The sequence below is a fragment of the Vulpes lagopus genome, chromosome 4 (assembly GCF_018345385.1).
Source record: "Vulpes lagopus strain Blue_001 chromosome 4, ASM1834538v1, whole genome shotgun sequence".
Taxonomy (NCBI): Eukaryota; Metazoa; Chordata; class Mammalia; order Carnivora; family Canidae; genus Vulpes; species Vulpes lagopus.
In genome coordinates, this window is record NC_054827.1 from 84,394,263 (window position 1) to 84,410,306 (window position 16,044).

Genomic DNA, 16,044 nt, shown 5'->3' on the forward strand with positions numbered 1-16,044 from the left:
TGAGGAAGAATGAGTTCCCCCTAATGAGGCAATCAGTAGACAAAAGATCAACTTACATTATTCTAAACTGACACTTCAACAGTGATGTTGATTATTAACAACAGTAACCTCCTCTAGAGTGCCTAAGGAGAGAAAAGAATAGAGGAGGCTCTTAGTCTCTCTCTGGATTCATTTACAGAGAAAATCAGAATCAGTTGGGTACTTCCATTTGCCAATTGCACAGACACAGGAACATGAGGTTATCCAAGCCAAAGTTAGAGAAATCGGTAGGATTTATATTGACCTCAGACTTCTTTACAGATTGATCCTTTCTGTGCATCCAACTGGATTTTAAATGTCTTAATAATTGTTTACTTTCCAGTATAATAAATGACAAAAAAGCTCGTTTACTTCAATATTCTTTACACTAAATCTTGCGACCTCACCTATACAAAATAGTTAAGATTTAACAATCAAATCTTAACTTAAAAATTAATTAAGTTAATAAAATTAACTTTAAAATTAATTAATTAATACTAAAAGAACCTGAATCATAGAGTGGGTAATTAAATAGCATGGCCTTTGCTGTCAGCCATAAGTGAGTTCAAATTTTGGCTGTTTCTCCTACTAGTTTTGTAATCTTGGACAAATTACTTAACCTCTCTTTTGAATTGAGAGCTAGAAGGCCTGATATTGATTGTGGTCAAGATGAAATGAGATAAGTTATGCAAGGCACCTAGCACAGCATCCCACACAGAGCAGCATAAAATCAATGTTGGTTCACTTTCCCATTACTCTTTTTGACCAGAAACTTAGCAGACTCAATGACCTTGATCTGAACAAGATTTTATTTCAGTAAGCCTAGGAACTCTAATTTTGATATTGTTTTGAAAGGGTAGGCATATTTAGACAAAACTCCACATAGGCAGTTCTCCCCAAATTGAAAAAATAGTTTCCAATGAAAGTCCTAATGCTTTAACACCTGGTCTTTTACCCCTTGAGAATTATGTGACAGCTCAGTTCCTGCTCTTAATTTTTTGGATTTCAGTAACAGTCTACTGAAGACCTTTGTGGAGCACTCATTAGCAAGACTTTTAATAAATCTTTTATACAAGTATTAGGACAATTCACTTTGACAAAAACTGTGGCTACCTATTAAATACAAAACACTGTGCTGATGCTGAAGAGCAAAGATGAGTAAACCATGGATTTATCCCTTTTCTTTAGAAGTTCACAGTCAGACAAGAACACAACTATCATGATGATGTCTGTGGTGATTTTAAAATTCATCAGGAATGCAGAAAACGTAAAAGGTGATTTTGGTGAAAAGGGGGATGTAGAATATTGTAATTCTTTTTTTTTTAAATTTTATTTATTTATTTATGATAGTCACAGAAAGAGAGAGGCAGAGACACAGGCAGAGGGAGAAGCAGGCTCCATGCACCGGGAGGCCGATGTGGGATTCGATCCCGGGTCTCCAGGATCGCGCCCCGGGCCAAAGGCAGGCGCCAAACCGCTGCGCCACCCAGGGATCCCGAATATTGTAATTCTTTATTCTTGTGAAAATATTTTATGGAGGCATAATTAGTTTGCCCTCTGGCTTTTAAAATATTCTAGGATATGGTTTCATGGAAAGAAAAGTATAATGGGGGATAAAAGTTTTCTTTAGGGTAGTGTCCAACAAAATAGAGATTTAAACCAGGCTGGCTTGCAGATAAAAGGAGTGTATTTTGCAGTGAAAGTCATTAAAAACACCTTATTACACATTGTAAAGTCCAACAGCTAAGGGAATTGTGACTCACTTAAACTCTAACAAATGACCAATCCACATAAGTGGGTCTCACAGGTAGTTTATAATCAATCATAGTCAATGAATCTGTGAGTAAGTGGCATACCAGCCAAAGAAAAGAGAATGAATGTAGTCTTTTAGGCTAATTTGGATATAACACAATGTTTAAATAAGTGTTTTGAAGCTTAGGGAAAAACAACTAGTATAAATTATATTTTATCCTTCTGAAATAGGTAGAAAATTGTGCCAAATAAAAGTCATAACTGCTGGGCTTTGTTTAGCAATAAGATGATACTAAAACAAACTCTGAAGCAGTCCTGATTCTATGCCAGATAATAATGACAGAAGTCCAAATGCGTCAACATTTTACTAAGAGTGCTCAAACAACATGGCAGGTAAAATGAACTAAAAATTATAATCCAATTTAAACTGCATTTATTGTGTTCATCTCAAATATGTTCAATTATACTGCAAAGGAGACATTCACTTCATAAACAAATGTTAGAAACCCTACTGCAAGCAAGGCACTATGCTTGATAATGCAGAAACAACACTAAATCAACCCAATTAACTTTTAGAATACAGAGAACAAAAAGTATGGAAAACAAAATTGTATCTAAAAAAAGTTCTTTGGAATCCACATATTTCTAAATAAAAGAGTAACATCAATAAGAAGTACAAATACTTTCACATACATTATTGATACATGGCTTCCTGAGTCCCTGCCTGGCATAGAGGTAAGAAACAGGTATCCTACCCACAATAATAAAGAGAAGGTAAGACATGAGCTCTCAGCTCATTCTTGATCTTTTCTATTAAAACAAGCTATGATGCCTCTCCTTACAGACATGTACTTTATTTTTGTGATGTTAATGTTCAATTAAGGAAGTAGGATTAGAATGTGGTACAATCTAAATCATGTGAGCTATTACAATTTCTGTGATATTTAAACAAGCAAAATAATACACAAGCAATCCTAAGCCAAAAATGAATTCTTATCAAAAGGTAACTTTTCCTCTCCAGAATCAGAAAGAGCTAGTGAGTCAAGAGATGTCAAATTCTCCTTCTAAACGAGAATGCAGGTTAGTTCTTAAAGTAACCAAATTTTGGTTTTTAATTTTTTGTTCCTAAATAAGCATGAGGTGATACAATAGAAAGATGCTAATAAAGTGGCAGCATCCTCATTTCCTGTTTTAAAAACAATACACTTCTTATTCTGAATTTCTGCCAATCACACTCTTTGTAACACGAGCTACAAAGAACTCAGCTTTGAAAGTAGTCTTTTCAAATGACATCATGTCTATGGTTCTCCATATAACTATCATATAACTATCAGATGCTATTTGTTTTATCTTCAGGTTTAGAAGAAAAGTAGTCACTTAAAAAGCAATTAAATTTTTAGAAGAAATGATTCATTATTTCTGATTTCCATGTAATGGAAATTACAACAAGTATATAATACTTTGCATGCACAATGTCTTAACAGTATCATTAATATGAATTTGGACTCTAATGGTAACAAAGTTTAACTTTATTTCAGTTTGAGAAGCTATACCAGGGACCCCTGGGTGGCTCAGCCATTGAGCATCTGCCTTTGGCTCAGGGTGTGATCCCGGAGTCCCGGGATTGAGTCCCACACTGGGCTCCCTTCAGGGGGCCTGCTTCTCCCTCTGCCTGTGTCTCTAACTCTCTCTCTCTCTGTGTCTCTTGTGAATAAATAAATAAAATCTTAAAAAAAAAAAAAGAAAGAAAGAAAGAATAGCTATACCATAATATAGCAGAGACACAGCTTGATTTCCATGTGGAAAGTCATGAAAAGAAACCTTTCGAGTTTTTAAAAAGTCACATAATTAGCCTTTGAAATTTGTTATTTTTTTTGATAAGGAAAGTACCATGGATTTGTCAGGTAAACTCAACCTTTTTATGATTTTTTTAAATCTCTCAAAAATTGGTACTATTAAAAATTTTTATTTTAAAATGTAATATTACCTAACTTCATAATTTTGCACTTCCAAATTAAGCATGCCAAAATATCTCTGAAATAGAATAACCAATAAAGGGGAAAAAAGGAGGGGCACCTGGGTGGCTCAGCGGTTTAGTGCCTGCCTTCAGCCCAGGGAGTGAGTGATCCTGGAGTCCCAGAATCGAGTCCCACATCAGGCTCCCAGTATGGAGCCTGCTTCTCCCTCTGCCTCTCTCTCTCTGTGTCTCTCATGAAAAAAAAAAATTAAAAAAAACTTAAAAAAAAATCTGTCTTTGCTTTAAAAAAAAGGGAATAAAGGAAAGATAAATGCACAGAGCAATGTAAAGGAGCTTCTATTTCAGTAAACATCATTTATTAAAGACCTAGTTTTAATATAAATGAAATTAATTTCAGTATAAAAGGTCAAATTAAAAAGTAAAGTATATCAACTATTGTTATTCACTTTAAGTTTCAATAATCTCACGTTCTGTTGAAAATAAATTAACTTTCTAATAATGCAAATGTTGAACTATGGAAAATGGTGCATGTTGTAGTCCTTATTTAATCAGATTTAAAATGCATACCAATTACCATATTAAAGACTGAACTATTTAGAGGTAAGGGAATATGTTTAATTTTTATTGACTCTGTTTACTGAACTTATTTGGTCATAAAATTCATTTTTAACAAAGAATATTTTAACATTTGTCTTCTGGAATACAGGTTTAATGAATGAATATAATTTCTCAGAAGATATTTCTCTAATTCAAAGTTATCTTCCTATTAGTACTCAATTTTAACACTTTTTTTCCCAAATAAAAATCACTGGAAAAAAAAAATCACTGGAAATGTATTCAAAGCAGTGCATATAGCATCTTTTTCAGAATTCATCTTTAGTCTCTTGAGTTAACAATAATAGAATCATCCCTGATATCCCATTGTCACAGTCACTGCCACTGGCCCCAGCAGTTTTAATAATCTCTGGGTCACCAAAGTCACATCACATAATTGCCATCTTAATGTCTGAGAGTATTATAAAGCTATGTGTGTATATACATACACATAAATATATCTCCATACAATAATGTTTTATAAGGTCTAAAAGACACGGCAAATTGAAATATATGTTACAGTAATATAAAAAAAGTTAAGTGGACTTAAAGTGTCCAAAGTCCTATCTAGGGAGCATGAAAGTCAAATTAATATGATACTTAAAAGGTCATGGATGTACATTGCCAACTCAAGGACAGTCACTAAAACAGGAATATATAAATCTATAAGTAACAAGTTAATAAAGGGAGAAAGTTAGAATAACAATGAGAATAAAAGACAAAGAGTACATTAGATCTAAATCTAAATATGTAAATAACTACATGAACTATAAATGGAGCAAATACTCCAATTAAAAGACAAAAATTATTAGACCGGGTTTAAAAAACACCTATAGGGCAGCCCCGATAGCTCAGTAGTTTAGCGCCGCCTTCAGCCCAGGGTGTGATCCTGGAGTTCCCGGGATCGAGTCCCATGTCAGGCTCCCTGCATGGAGCCTGGTTCTCCCTCTGCTTGTGTTTCTGCCTCTCTCTCTTTCTCTCTCTATGTCTCTCATGAATAAATAAATAAAATCTTTAAAAAAATAAAAAATAAGTACCTACCGATTTTAAATATATAAAAAGATTGAAAGTAAAAGAGTAAAAAAAGATGAAAATGATATATCATGTAAACATCAAGAAAAAGAGAGCAGGTATAACTATACTATTATCAAAGAGAATTTTAAGGGAAAGAAGCAGTACTAGACCAACAAGAGAGGTATTCATAATGGTAAGAAAAAAAAATCAATTCACCAAAAAGGTATAACAATTCTAAATTTATATCCACTGAATAATAAGTAGTAGATACTGTAAAGTCTATATTTTAAAACTATATTTTTTATATTTAAAAATTACATATTTCTATATTTTTAAAAGTCTACATGGACATCTGGTAGTATTATTTAATATTTATTTAGCACCTCTATACACAAACCTTTTAATCAAAGACTGAGTATAAATCACTGTTCTGCTGCCTTATTTGCTTTGCCATCAAATCATAACAGAATCTCCAACACCGATATGAACATTTTCATTCATCATAATGGTACACTAATGTCACCAGGCTCTATCTTTTACCAGTTCAATGTGTGCCCACTACATTAAGTAAGAAATCAAGGAGGCCATATGTTCCGACCCTTTCTTTTTTAAGAGTCTTAAATTATTTTATAAAAACAAAGGCATTAGATACACTTAAATTCAAAATATAAAATTATAGAGACCTCTTAGATTTTAAAAAATTAGTGTTCTACTAAATGAAAAGAAAGAACTTTAGCACAGGAAGGGTTCTCAGAAATGAGTTATCTAGCTAGACTACCTGGATTAGAATCCCAGTTCTAGAACTTATTAACTCTGTTACCTTAGTCAAGTGTTTTAATATTTCTATGCCTCAATTCTCTCAGTTGTAAAATGGTGATAATAATAGTATATACTTCAAAGAACTGCTGTTAGATGTAAATCAAGTAAAACATCTAAGAAACCTAGAATACATTCTGACACTCATGTAAATGCTTATATAACTGAGTCTATTGTAGCTGTGGTGGTGGCGATGACATCATTTTAACAGTGGTGGTAGAACCATAAAAGAACAACAATAGTGATAGCAATAGTAATAGTAAAGGAGGAGGAGGAACAATAACTGTAGTATTAGAATTAGAAGAACTAGTCCAACTAGTCATCATTGTCAGAATAATCTTCTTCCAGGGGTCACAAACTCAAATATATACAGAAATCATGCAAGTATCATCAACGAATAAAGTGAGCCAGATCAAATACAGAAGGAGGTGTTACAGACTGCAGAAAACTAGGAACCTATGCCCTATACAAATGCATTCAGAGTTATTATTTAAAACACTGATGATATCAAAGGAAAAACATATCAAAGATCAACAATTACAATCTCTGATATGGTCCAAGTTATTCATTTAAATTAAAAAACAATATGATTTTTAATATGGCTAGCCATTATGCTTGAGAAGTAACATGGCTAGCATTACTCTAAGTTCTTTATTTGTTCAATCATCTCCCCCAAATTACAACTACCACCACAAAATCCTGAGTGTCACAGATGTATGTTTGCACTACTATTTCTCAGCAGCACTGAGTTTTAACACAAGGTTGGAAATTGGCACTCAGGATCTCTCTTGGATTTCTTTTTCTGCCCACCCCACTTATAACTGTTCTCTTTCACTACACTACATATTCGGACTCTACTTAGCAAGCCTGCTGATATCCATCCTTCACACATACCCTGCCCTCCAGAATGAAGCTTCAGCAAGTATCATGTCAATGCTGGTAGGCTGGCAACATTCCAAAACCTCATCACTGGTAACCTCCTTTATCCTTTTGATCTTAAATATGGCTTAAAAATGATGTTGATGAATTGGTTCAAGGGACCAGATGCGCTGTTTGTGGTGGAGATCCCTGTCACAATCACTAAGAGATAAGAATCCTATATATCACATTATAGACATTCAGCTGATTTAGAGATTATTGCTGTATTACTCCACCTTTTGTCTCGACTGGGTCATGGTTGCAGTTATACAGGATCAATAAAAATGTTTAGCTTCATTTTCCTAGAACAAAAATGATCCAGGCTTTCTTAAGTCTGTTTCACTACACTGAATCAAAAACAATAAGTAAAACAGTGCAAAACCTTTTGCATTTCTTAGATATAAATACTCAATTATACCCATAATCACCTAAAGATCTCACGGGCTTACATTAACAGCTTCATAAAAACTTGGTAGTACAACTTGATTTTATTTTCACACTAATATATATCTGTTATAGAACCACAAAATCAGCCTGAGATGAAACTTTTTAGTACACCAAGATCAGTATGTCAAATAGAACTATGTGAGTCACATGTAGAATTTTAAATTTTCTATTAAATACGTCTGAAGAAGTAAAAAAAAGAAGCAAATGAAGGTAATATTAATAATATATTTAACTCTACATCCAAAATAATTATTTAATTAATATAAAAATGTATTAATGAGACACATTACTTCTTTTTTCATACTGTTTTTGAAATCAAATGTTTGGTTTATACTTATGGCACATGTCAATTTGGACTAGCCATGTTTCCAGGGTTCAACAGTCTCAGGTCACTAGTGGCTACCTGACTGAACAGTGCAGTGCAGCTCTAGAAAAATCCAATCCCATAAACTGACACATAGTGATTTAGTTTCTGCTTGAATGCTATTTTCTCTTCTCAACTTCATTTATTCTAAGCTGCAGTTTCCTTTTAGTATGTCTTATTCCATCTTTTTTGCTTGAAATATCATTCTCCTAGGTCAATAATTCTGAATTATTTTTGGAATATACTCCCAATTGAAAACATAATAAAAATTTGAAACTTGCTCTAGAAAAATGTACATGTGCTTTTGTTATGAGTTTAACTGTTTCCCTCCCAAAAAGACATTTTGGGATACTAATCCTTAGTACCGAAGAATGTGATTCTTTTGTGGAGACAGATTCACCGAGGTAATCAATTAATAATTACTGGCATGGGCTTTACTCAATGAGACTGCTGCCCTTATAAAATGGGAAATTTGGATGCAGCACAGAGGACAGTGATGCAAAGAGACACAGGGAGAGGTGGCCTTTAATAAGCTGAGGAAAGAAGCCTGGACAGAGCCTTCCTTCCTGACCCTCAGAAAGAATCAACCTTGTTGACAACTCAACTTAGGACTTCTAGCTTCAGAAGTATGAGAAAATAAATTTCTGTTGTTCAAGCCACCCAGTTTGTGGTACTCAGTTATAGCAGCCCAGTAAACTAATACATGCATATATGTATATAATATTACATACAATTCCAAAGAGTTTCTTAACCAAAGGTAATAACTCACTTTGAGACAGAATGAACCAAATCAAATAGCATTAAATAGTGTTTCCTATCAATTATTAATATTGTCAGCCAACGTTTGTCCTTTATTTTTTAGGATTTTATTTATTTATGCATGAGAGACACAGAGAGAGAGAGAGAGGCAGAGACATAGGCAGAGGGAGAAGCAGGCTCCAAGAAGGGAGCCTGACGTGGGACTCAATCCCGGGTCTCCAGGATCACGCCCTGGGCTGAAGTGGGCGCTAAACCACTCAGCCAACCGGGGCTGCTCCCAACATTTGTCCTAAGTCCATTCTCAGATCAATCCTCTTACTAGAACAATGGGAACAGTAAGATTTTTAAACCATCTTTAGAATCCTGAAAGTCACTTACTCACTACATGTTTTGAGGTTTAATATTTTCATAGGTTAATGATATATTTTAAGAATATATCCTTGATTATGTGATCCACTCCCTATATTTAGTACATGTCCTCTTAAAATAGAGACATAGAGAGACTGTTCTGGGAAAATATTTGTTTTCTTGGGTATCCCTGGGTGGCTCAGCAGTTTGGTGCATGCCTTTGGCCCAGGGCGCGATCCTGGGGTCCTTGGATTGAGTCCCGCGTCGGGCTCCTGGCATGGAGCCTGCTTCTCTCTCCTCTCTCTCTCTATGTCTATCACAAATAAATAAATCTTTAAAAAAATATTTGTTTTCTTTTAGATGTTTCTTCTTTTTCCACCTAACTTATAAACAAATTAGGATGCCCAGGTGGTTCAGTGGTTGAGCATCTTCCTTTGGCTCAGGGTGTGATCCCGGGGTCCTGGGATCAAGTCCCACATCGGGCTACCCACAGGGAGCCTGTTTCTCCCTCTGCCTGTGTTTTTGCCTCTCTGTCTCTCTCATGAATAAAATCTTAAAAAATAATAATTTATATACAAATCAAAATGATCTAAAACAGGATTTCTCACAAAGGGTGCATGGGATAATAACTTCCATTGAAAAAGTTCCTAAGGTCTTATAATTCTAAGAAATGTTCCACAGTACAATCTACGCTTCATTACTATCTACATTAGCATGTTAAAGACACTAAGAAGTCACGCAGAAAAGAAAAAATGAATAAGAGACCACATATCTTTCTTTCATATGTATATTACCCCTTGAAACAGCGTGTAGATGAATACTTTCATCAAGTCACCATACACTGTAAAATCTTAGACTTAGATGCTTGGAGCAAGAAAGTACTATAGCCAAACAGCAGGCTAAACTTCGGTTAGTATATTGGCCCAATGCACTTAGCCACTGCTGCCAAATTATTACTTCCACGAACACAGCTGGATGTGGGTATCTCCTCCACATTTTCTCATCTGAGCCTTTTTTGATCCAGGCCTAACAAATGCCAGTCCTCACAGCCTCCCAAGTCCTGACAGAATTTTCATATTGATCAAACTCAAGGATTATGGGAGAGGGCAAGGAAGGAGGGCAGAGGACAGCAGTGCGGGCAGCCCTAGGCAAGAACTGCACAGTTCCTAATGGAATTTCAGCAATTTTTCCAAGCATAAATACTTCTCATATTGTTCTTTGCCTTTACTAATTTCCAGAGCACTTCAATGAATGGCTTCTTGGCCTTTTGGCTAAGATCAAGTGCAGAGCACTTCAATGTTTGTTTGTTTCTTTTTTGTCAGTTTAGATTTATAGTTACTTTTTGGGAAGATTAGCTAACCTCATTCATCCGTAGGGAGAGGTAAATATTCTTAATAGAATCTCTTTCGATCTCTAAGAATATATAAAGATGTAAAAATAGTTGCCTAGGAGGTCATATCAAAGTTATATTTTAATAGTATGGAATAGAGAAATTATCACAGATTTACTACGAATCTTTGATATATTTGAGATTCTCAGGTAGATAAATACTAGGTCAAAATCTGAAGCAATTAATATACAGAAGGATTGAGAGAAGTCAGAAAGAAAAAGATAAATACTGTATGATATCACTTATATGTGGAATCTAAAAAGGTCAAATTCATAAAAACAGAGTAGAATGATGGTTACCAGGGGCTAGGGGAAGGGAACTAGGGAAATGTTTAAGGGTACAAACTTGCAACTACGTAGATAAATAAGTCTTTAACTGCTCAGGAATGCCTGGGTGGCTCAGTAGCATGATCCTGGGGTCCTGGGACAAGTCCCACATCAGGCTCCCAGCAGGTAGCTTGCTTCTACCTCTGCCTATGTCTCTCCCTCTCTCTGTGTGTCTCTCATGAATAAGTAAATAAACAAATGTTTAGTTTCATTTTCCTAGGACAAAAATGATCAGGGTTTCTTAAGTATGTTTTACTACATTAAATCAAAAAACAATAAATAAATAAAAATGATATATGTCAATTATATCTCAACAGAAAAAATATACAAGGAATAACCTCAATAGAAATATGTGCATTTTGGAATATTTCCCATAGCTATATATCATGAAGTTTTATGTGTTTAATCTTATGATGTTATCTTTCTGGAGAATTTATGTAGAAATAGAATCTCCTCTTTAGCAGAAGAAGTGTTCTCATCACTCTATTGCATCAACTGCAATTTCCTCAGTGTTAAGAAATTTCCAAGGTTTTAAAAAATATCTCAAAAAGAGATGTGCAGATATGATTACTGCTACAGAAGGCAAATGTTTCTCATTCTTTTCTGTGTGTCCAACAGTAACATAATTAACCGTTTTTAGGCCTCTGTTTCTTCATCTGAAAAATGACAGGCTTGAACTAGAAGATCTAGAACTAGATGAGATCTAGATTTCTGAAGTACATAATATAATTCCTCAGCAATGCTGCTTATGAATAAGAGCCCACAACTGCTAGGAAATGCACTCAAATTGCTCTTCCAGTTTTGCGACAGGTTTCACTAAATCAAGCTTTTGATTTAGAATTTATAAATAAATGAGTCTATGATAAACAAGCTGGATAAGATTAAGGGAATAATCTGTGATTCTAAAGTTGAATTTCTGACTAATCTCTTTGGCAGTACATGTTGTTATCCCTTCTGTGACTAGACATTCACTGTTTGAAGCAACGAGCTCTTTGATACTTAGAAATTTTGGATTCTGCTCTATTTTTAAAAGCTACTATATCAGTATTCATCAACTCTTTGACATAGCCATTCATTTATTTTCTAAAAGGCTATTCTATAATAACACTTCCTTTCAGGAAGCCCACCAACTAAGTAGAAGCCTAAATTACTGATAGCAGTAATACAGGGACCTTCCTGTTGGTTAAAAATCAAGACTAAACTAGTGTGCTAAATCCTGGGCTAATAATTATGCAGATGAGTGGCAGAAAGCTTATTTTATTTGTATTTAGTGGTATTGTACCTTTAAAATGAAGCTAAGAATAAAACATTCTAGAAAAAGTATTTTTCATATTCATACTTTAAGGCTGATTTAATTGGCTCTAATTTTAAGAAATATCAATATCTACTATAGAGATAATTATAACTTAATTATCAACAATCTTAATATTTTAGAATAATTTAAAATAATGAGACATTAAAATAATACCTCTTGTAAAGGCTAATTAGAAACCAATAAAGCATAAGTTTTCAAAATACTTTATAAGAAAAATCCTATTTCTATGAAATAAGCTCAATCTGTACTAAATATTCACCTACATTTTGAATTATGTTAACACTAAAAAATGTTTTGCAATAATGGTTAAAATGCTTAGAATATTCATTTAAATCTTGCTTTATATAGTATTTAAATATTTATATACTTACAGAAAAGTAATAATATGTAGTTTTGGGTGATAGAGATTGTGATGTTCAAGTTTCCGAACACTTTGTAGATCTCCTTCTAGCTAGTCAACTTTAAAAATTTTACAGGTTTTCATACTATATGGTATAATATATATGAGCATGATATAGTTTATTAGACTGGAGTTCTGGCGTCAGCTATTTCCTCAGCAATCCTAATGATGGGGGTAAATTTAAAACTCTGGAGAAAAAGTAATAAAGTAGATTGCCTATACATGAAAATGTAACCTATCAATTCCCTGCAAACTACAATATCCCTATTGTAATTCTGACTATATGTATACAAATATGCAGACGTTTTCCTTGAATGAATACTGTGGAATCACTAAGTGACCTTGGTCTCACTAAACTTTTATAATGCAAGACTGGGATAAAAATGTGAACAACTCATGAGGAAATTTGATGGTTTTGACAATTAATGATGAAAATACATCTACATAATAGAAATGACTACCAAATTAAATATTTAGCCATTTAAACAAATGGCATTCTGGAAGAATAAATATACTAAATCACATCAATTTTTTTTCTCTTGTTCTTATAACAGAGAACATACACATGAACCTGTACTATCTAAGATAAATTCTAATATTTACTTGTACGATAAGAATAGGTAGATGGCAGAGTAAGTTCAGTAAATAACTTTCATTGCTCTGGCCCAAATACATAGTAATAACATATAAAATACCAAAAGACAAAGTTATGATTAAATATAAATACATATATCCCATGGACTAAAAGCATATTTTGTCCCTGTAAAAAATGAATTATAGAACCTTGTAAGTTATACGGAAGGTTATTTTATTGTTTAACACATATAACCTTTTTCCTCAGATATATGGAATCTCGTCCTTAATTCGGTATTAAGCGTTTTAGACCTGAGGTGCTTTTTTTCTCTCCAAACTTCAGTTTCCTGAAGATTTCTTACTGAAGCAGAAGGAAAAGGATAGTTAAAATTTCTAATAAAAATGGTCTTAATTCTTGACATCAAAACATGGCCAAAGCAAGTGCAAAAAAAAAAAAAAAAAAGTAGAATCGGAGACCTATATGTCGAATGTAGTGAACTAGATTTTAAAGAAAATACACCATGTAAAATATAGAAAAAATGTAAAATGTACTAATCATTTTTGAAGAGAAATTTTGCCAGATTTAAGATAGTACAATTGTAGTAAAGCTCTGCCTAAAATAGACTGAACACATAAAGAACCCCATCCTCATAGACCCATTATTTAACCATATATTTTCTCTTCAATAATAATTTTCATCCACTTCAAAGATTGGTGAGATAATATGAATAAGAAACAAAATCAAAGACCATTGAATTTAATAAAAGTTTTGAACATTTAGATTGGAAAGAGTAGATTCTCTTTTTAATGAGCTTTTACTATATTAGCTTTAATATAGTTGAAGTCTTTAATGAGAATGACTTCATTTTATATTAGGTCACTAACGTAAAACAAGTACAGCCTCCAAATTTAGCTCTGTTGTGCAAAAGTGAGAGTGTGTATGATTGTGATCCAATAAAATTCTAATTAGAATCAGATTAATCAACCAATTTATCTAACCAATATCCGTACATTTCCATGACACCAATTAGATACTTTCCTATGTCTTTGTCCATTTATTCTAATTTCTTTCCTGTCACTATGGGAAGTGTCCATGCTCCTAGCTAACCAAATCCTGATACTTGTCCATTTGATCCCATCTTCACTTATGAGAGACCGTATTCCAACAATTCCGGCAGCATTTCCCTCCTTCCTTCCTTACTCCTATTAATATACAATCATATTATTTCTCTCATCTAAGAAAAAGAAAACAAAACCCTTGATTCCATGCACCCCTCATGCAGCTACCCAGGTCTTTCCTTTTCTTTACAGTGAAACTTGCTGAAAGTGTTGTTTAGGCTCTTTGTTTTTCTCCAATTCTCTCCTCTCACTCCTTCTGAACCTCCTATTCCTGCTATCCCACTGAAAATGTTATATTAAGATCCTCAGTAACATTTGTGTCCTACAGTGTTTGCCTGCTACCCCCTGGCTGCTCCCTCTCAGCCTTCTTGGCTGGCCTCTTGATTCTACACATCCAAGTATACTAGGGTAGAGTCCTTGGATCACTGCCTTTTCTGTCTTCTCAAACTCCCTTGATAGCTTAGCCAAAATTTGAACACCTCTTTACTTAAACATCTTCAGCAGGAAGCCCTCTCCCAAACTTCAAATTTGTATACCCAACTCCCTATTCAATATTTCAGAATTAATGTGTGTAACACTGAGTTCCTAACCCTTCCCTTGCATTCTCTCCCTAATTCAGTAAGTCAAATGCATGCCTTCAATATTCAATCCAAAAAAAACTTCTCATGATTGGTGTCTGCCTGTCTCTCAGGACAATATCCACTAGATCAACAATAATACACTGCCTCTGGATATATCCAGAATCTGCTCATTGTTTATCATCTTCACTGCTATCACTCTGGCCTAAGCCACTCACATCCTTCACTCATTGTGAACCAGCTTTCCACAGTCCTATCTTCTGTACTTGCCACATTACGTATACTCTATTCTCAATGCTACAGTCAGAGTAATCCTGCTAAAATTGTAAGTCAGATCACATCACTTGATGTTTGAAACCCTCCAACAGTTTCCAATGTAATTGAAAGCAAACCCTCGGGATCCCTGGGTGGCACAGCGGTTTGGCGCCTGCCTTTGGCCCAGGGCGCGATCCTGGAGACCCGGGATCGAATCCCACGTTGGGCTCCCAGTGCATGGAGCCTGCTTGTGTCTCTGCCTCTCTCTCTCTCTCTCTCTCTCTCTCTCTCTCTCTCTGTGACTATCATAAATAAATTTAAAAAAAAGAAAAAAAGAAAAAAGAAAGCAAACCCTCACTGAAATCCTTACAATAGCCTATAAGGCCCTACACAGGATCTGGCCTCTCTCTGACCTCATATCTCCATTATCTCTATCTTCATCATCCTACTTTACCCATACTTCTCTCCATGCTATTGCTTAAACACATAAAGAAAAAGTTGATGAAAGCTCCTACATCAGAGCCTTCGTACTAACTGCTTTTTTCTGCCTGGCATGCTCACCCCACAGATAGACTTGTTACCTTCTCACCAAGGCCTTTTCTGGTGCCCTGGCTAAAATTACAACCTTTATCCTATTTCCACCCTGACATTTTCTATGTCCTTCCCTGGTTTATTTTTTCTCTTCAGCATTTATCACCTGTCTAATATAGTTTATATTCAATTTATTCATCTTGTTATTGTCTGTTTCCCTGACTAGAACTTATAAACTCCATGAAAGCAAAAATATTTGTGTTTTGCTCCCTCCAACATAGAACAGTTTCTGGTACATAAGAGACACTCTGAAGATATTTGCTAAATAAATGAATCGAACACTTATTTTGAGAATACTGGGCTTCTTCCAGAACCATGTAAGTGTCAAATGAGTTCAGGGGCTACTGCCTCTAGCATATCTGTAAGACTTTAGACAAACAATCCATGGATTTAGATCTGAGAGACTGAGTAAGGCTCAGGTACTTTTAACTTAAACTGCCATTGCCCCTTCTCTTCCCCTCTAGCCCATCTCCCCTTATTGAAACTCCT

At 34.5% G+C, this 16,044-nt stretch overlaps 1 protein-coding gene across 8 annotated transcripts in view; it reads right to left on the reverse strand.

Annotated features, from left to right (window-relative positions):
* Positions 1 to 16,044, reverse strand: part of XRCC4 (X-ray repair cross complementing 4) — a 277,018-nt gene that overhangs the window by 155,589 nt on the left and 105,385 nt on the right. The window lies entirely within an intron of this gene.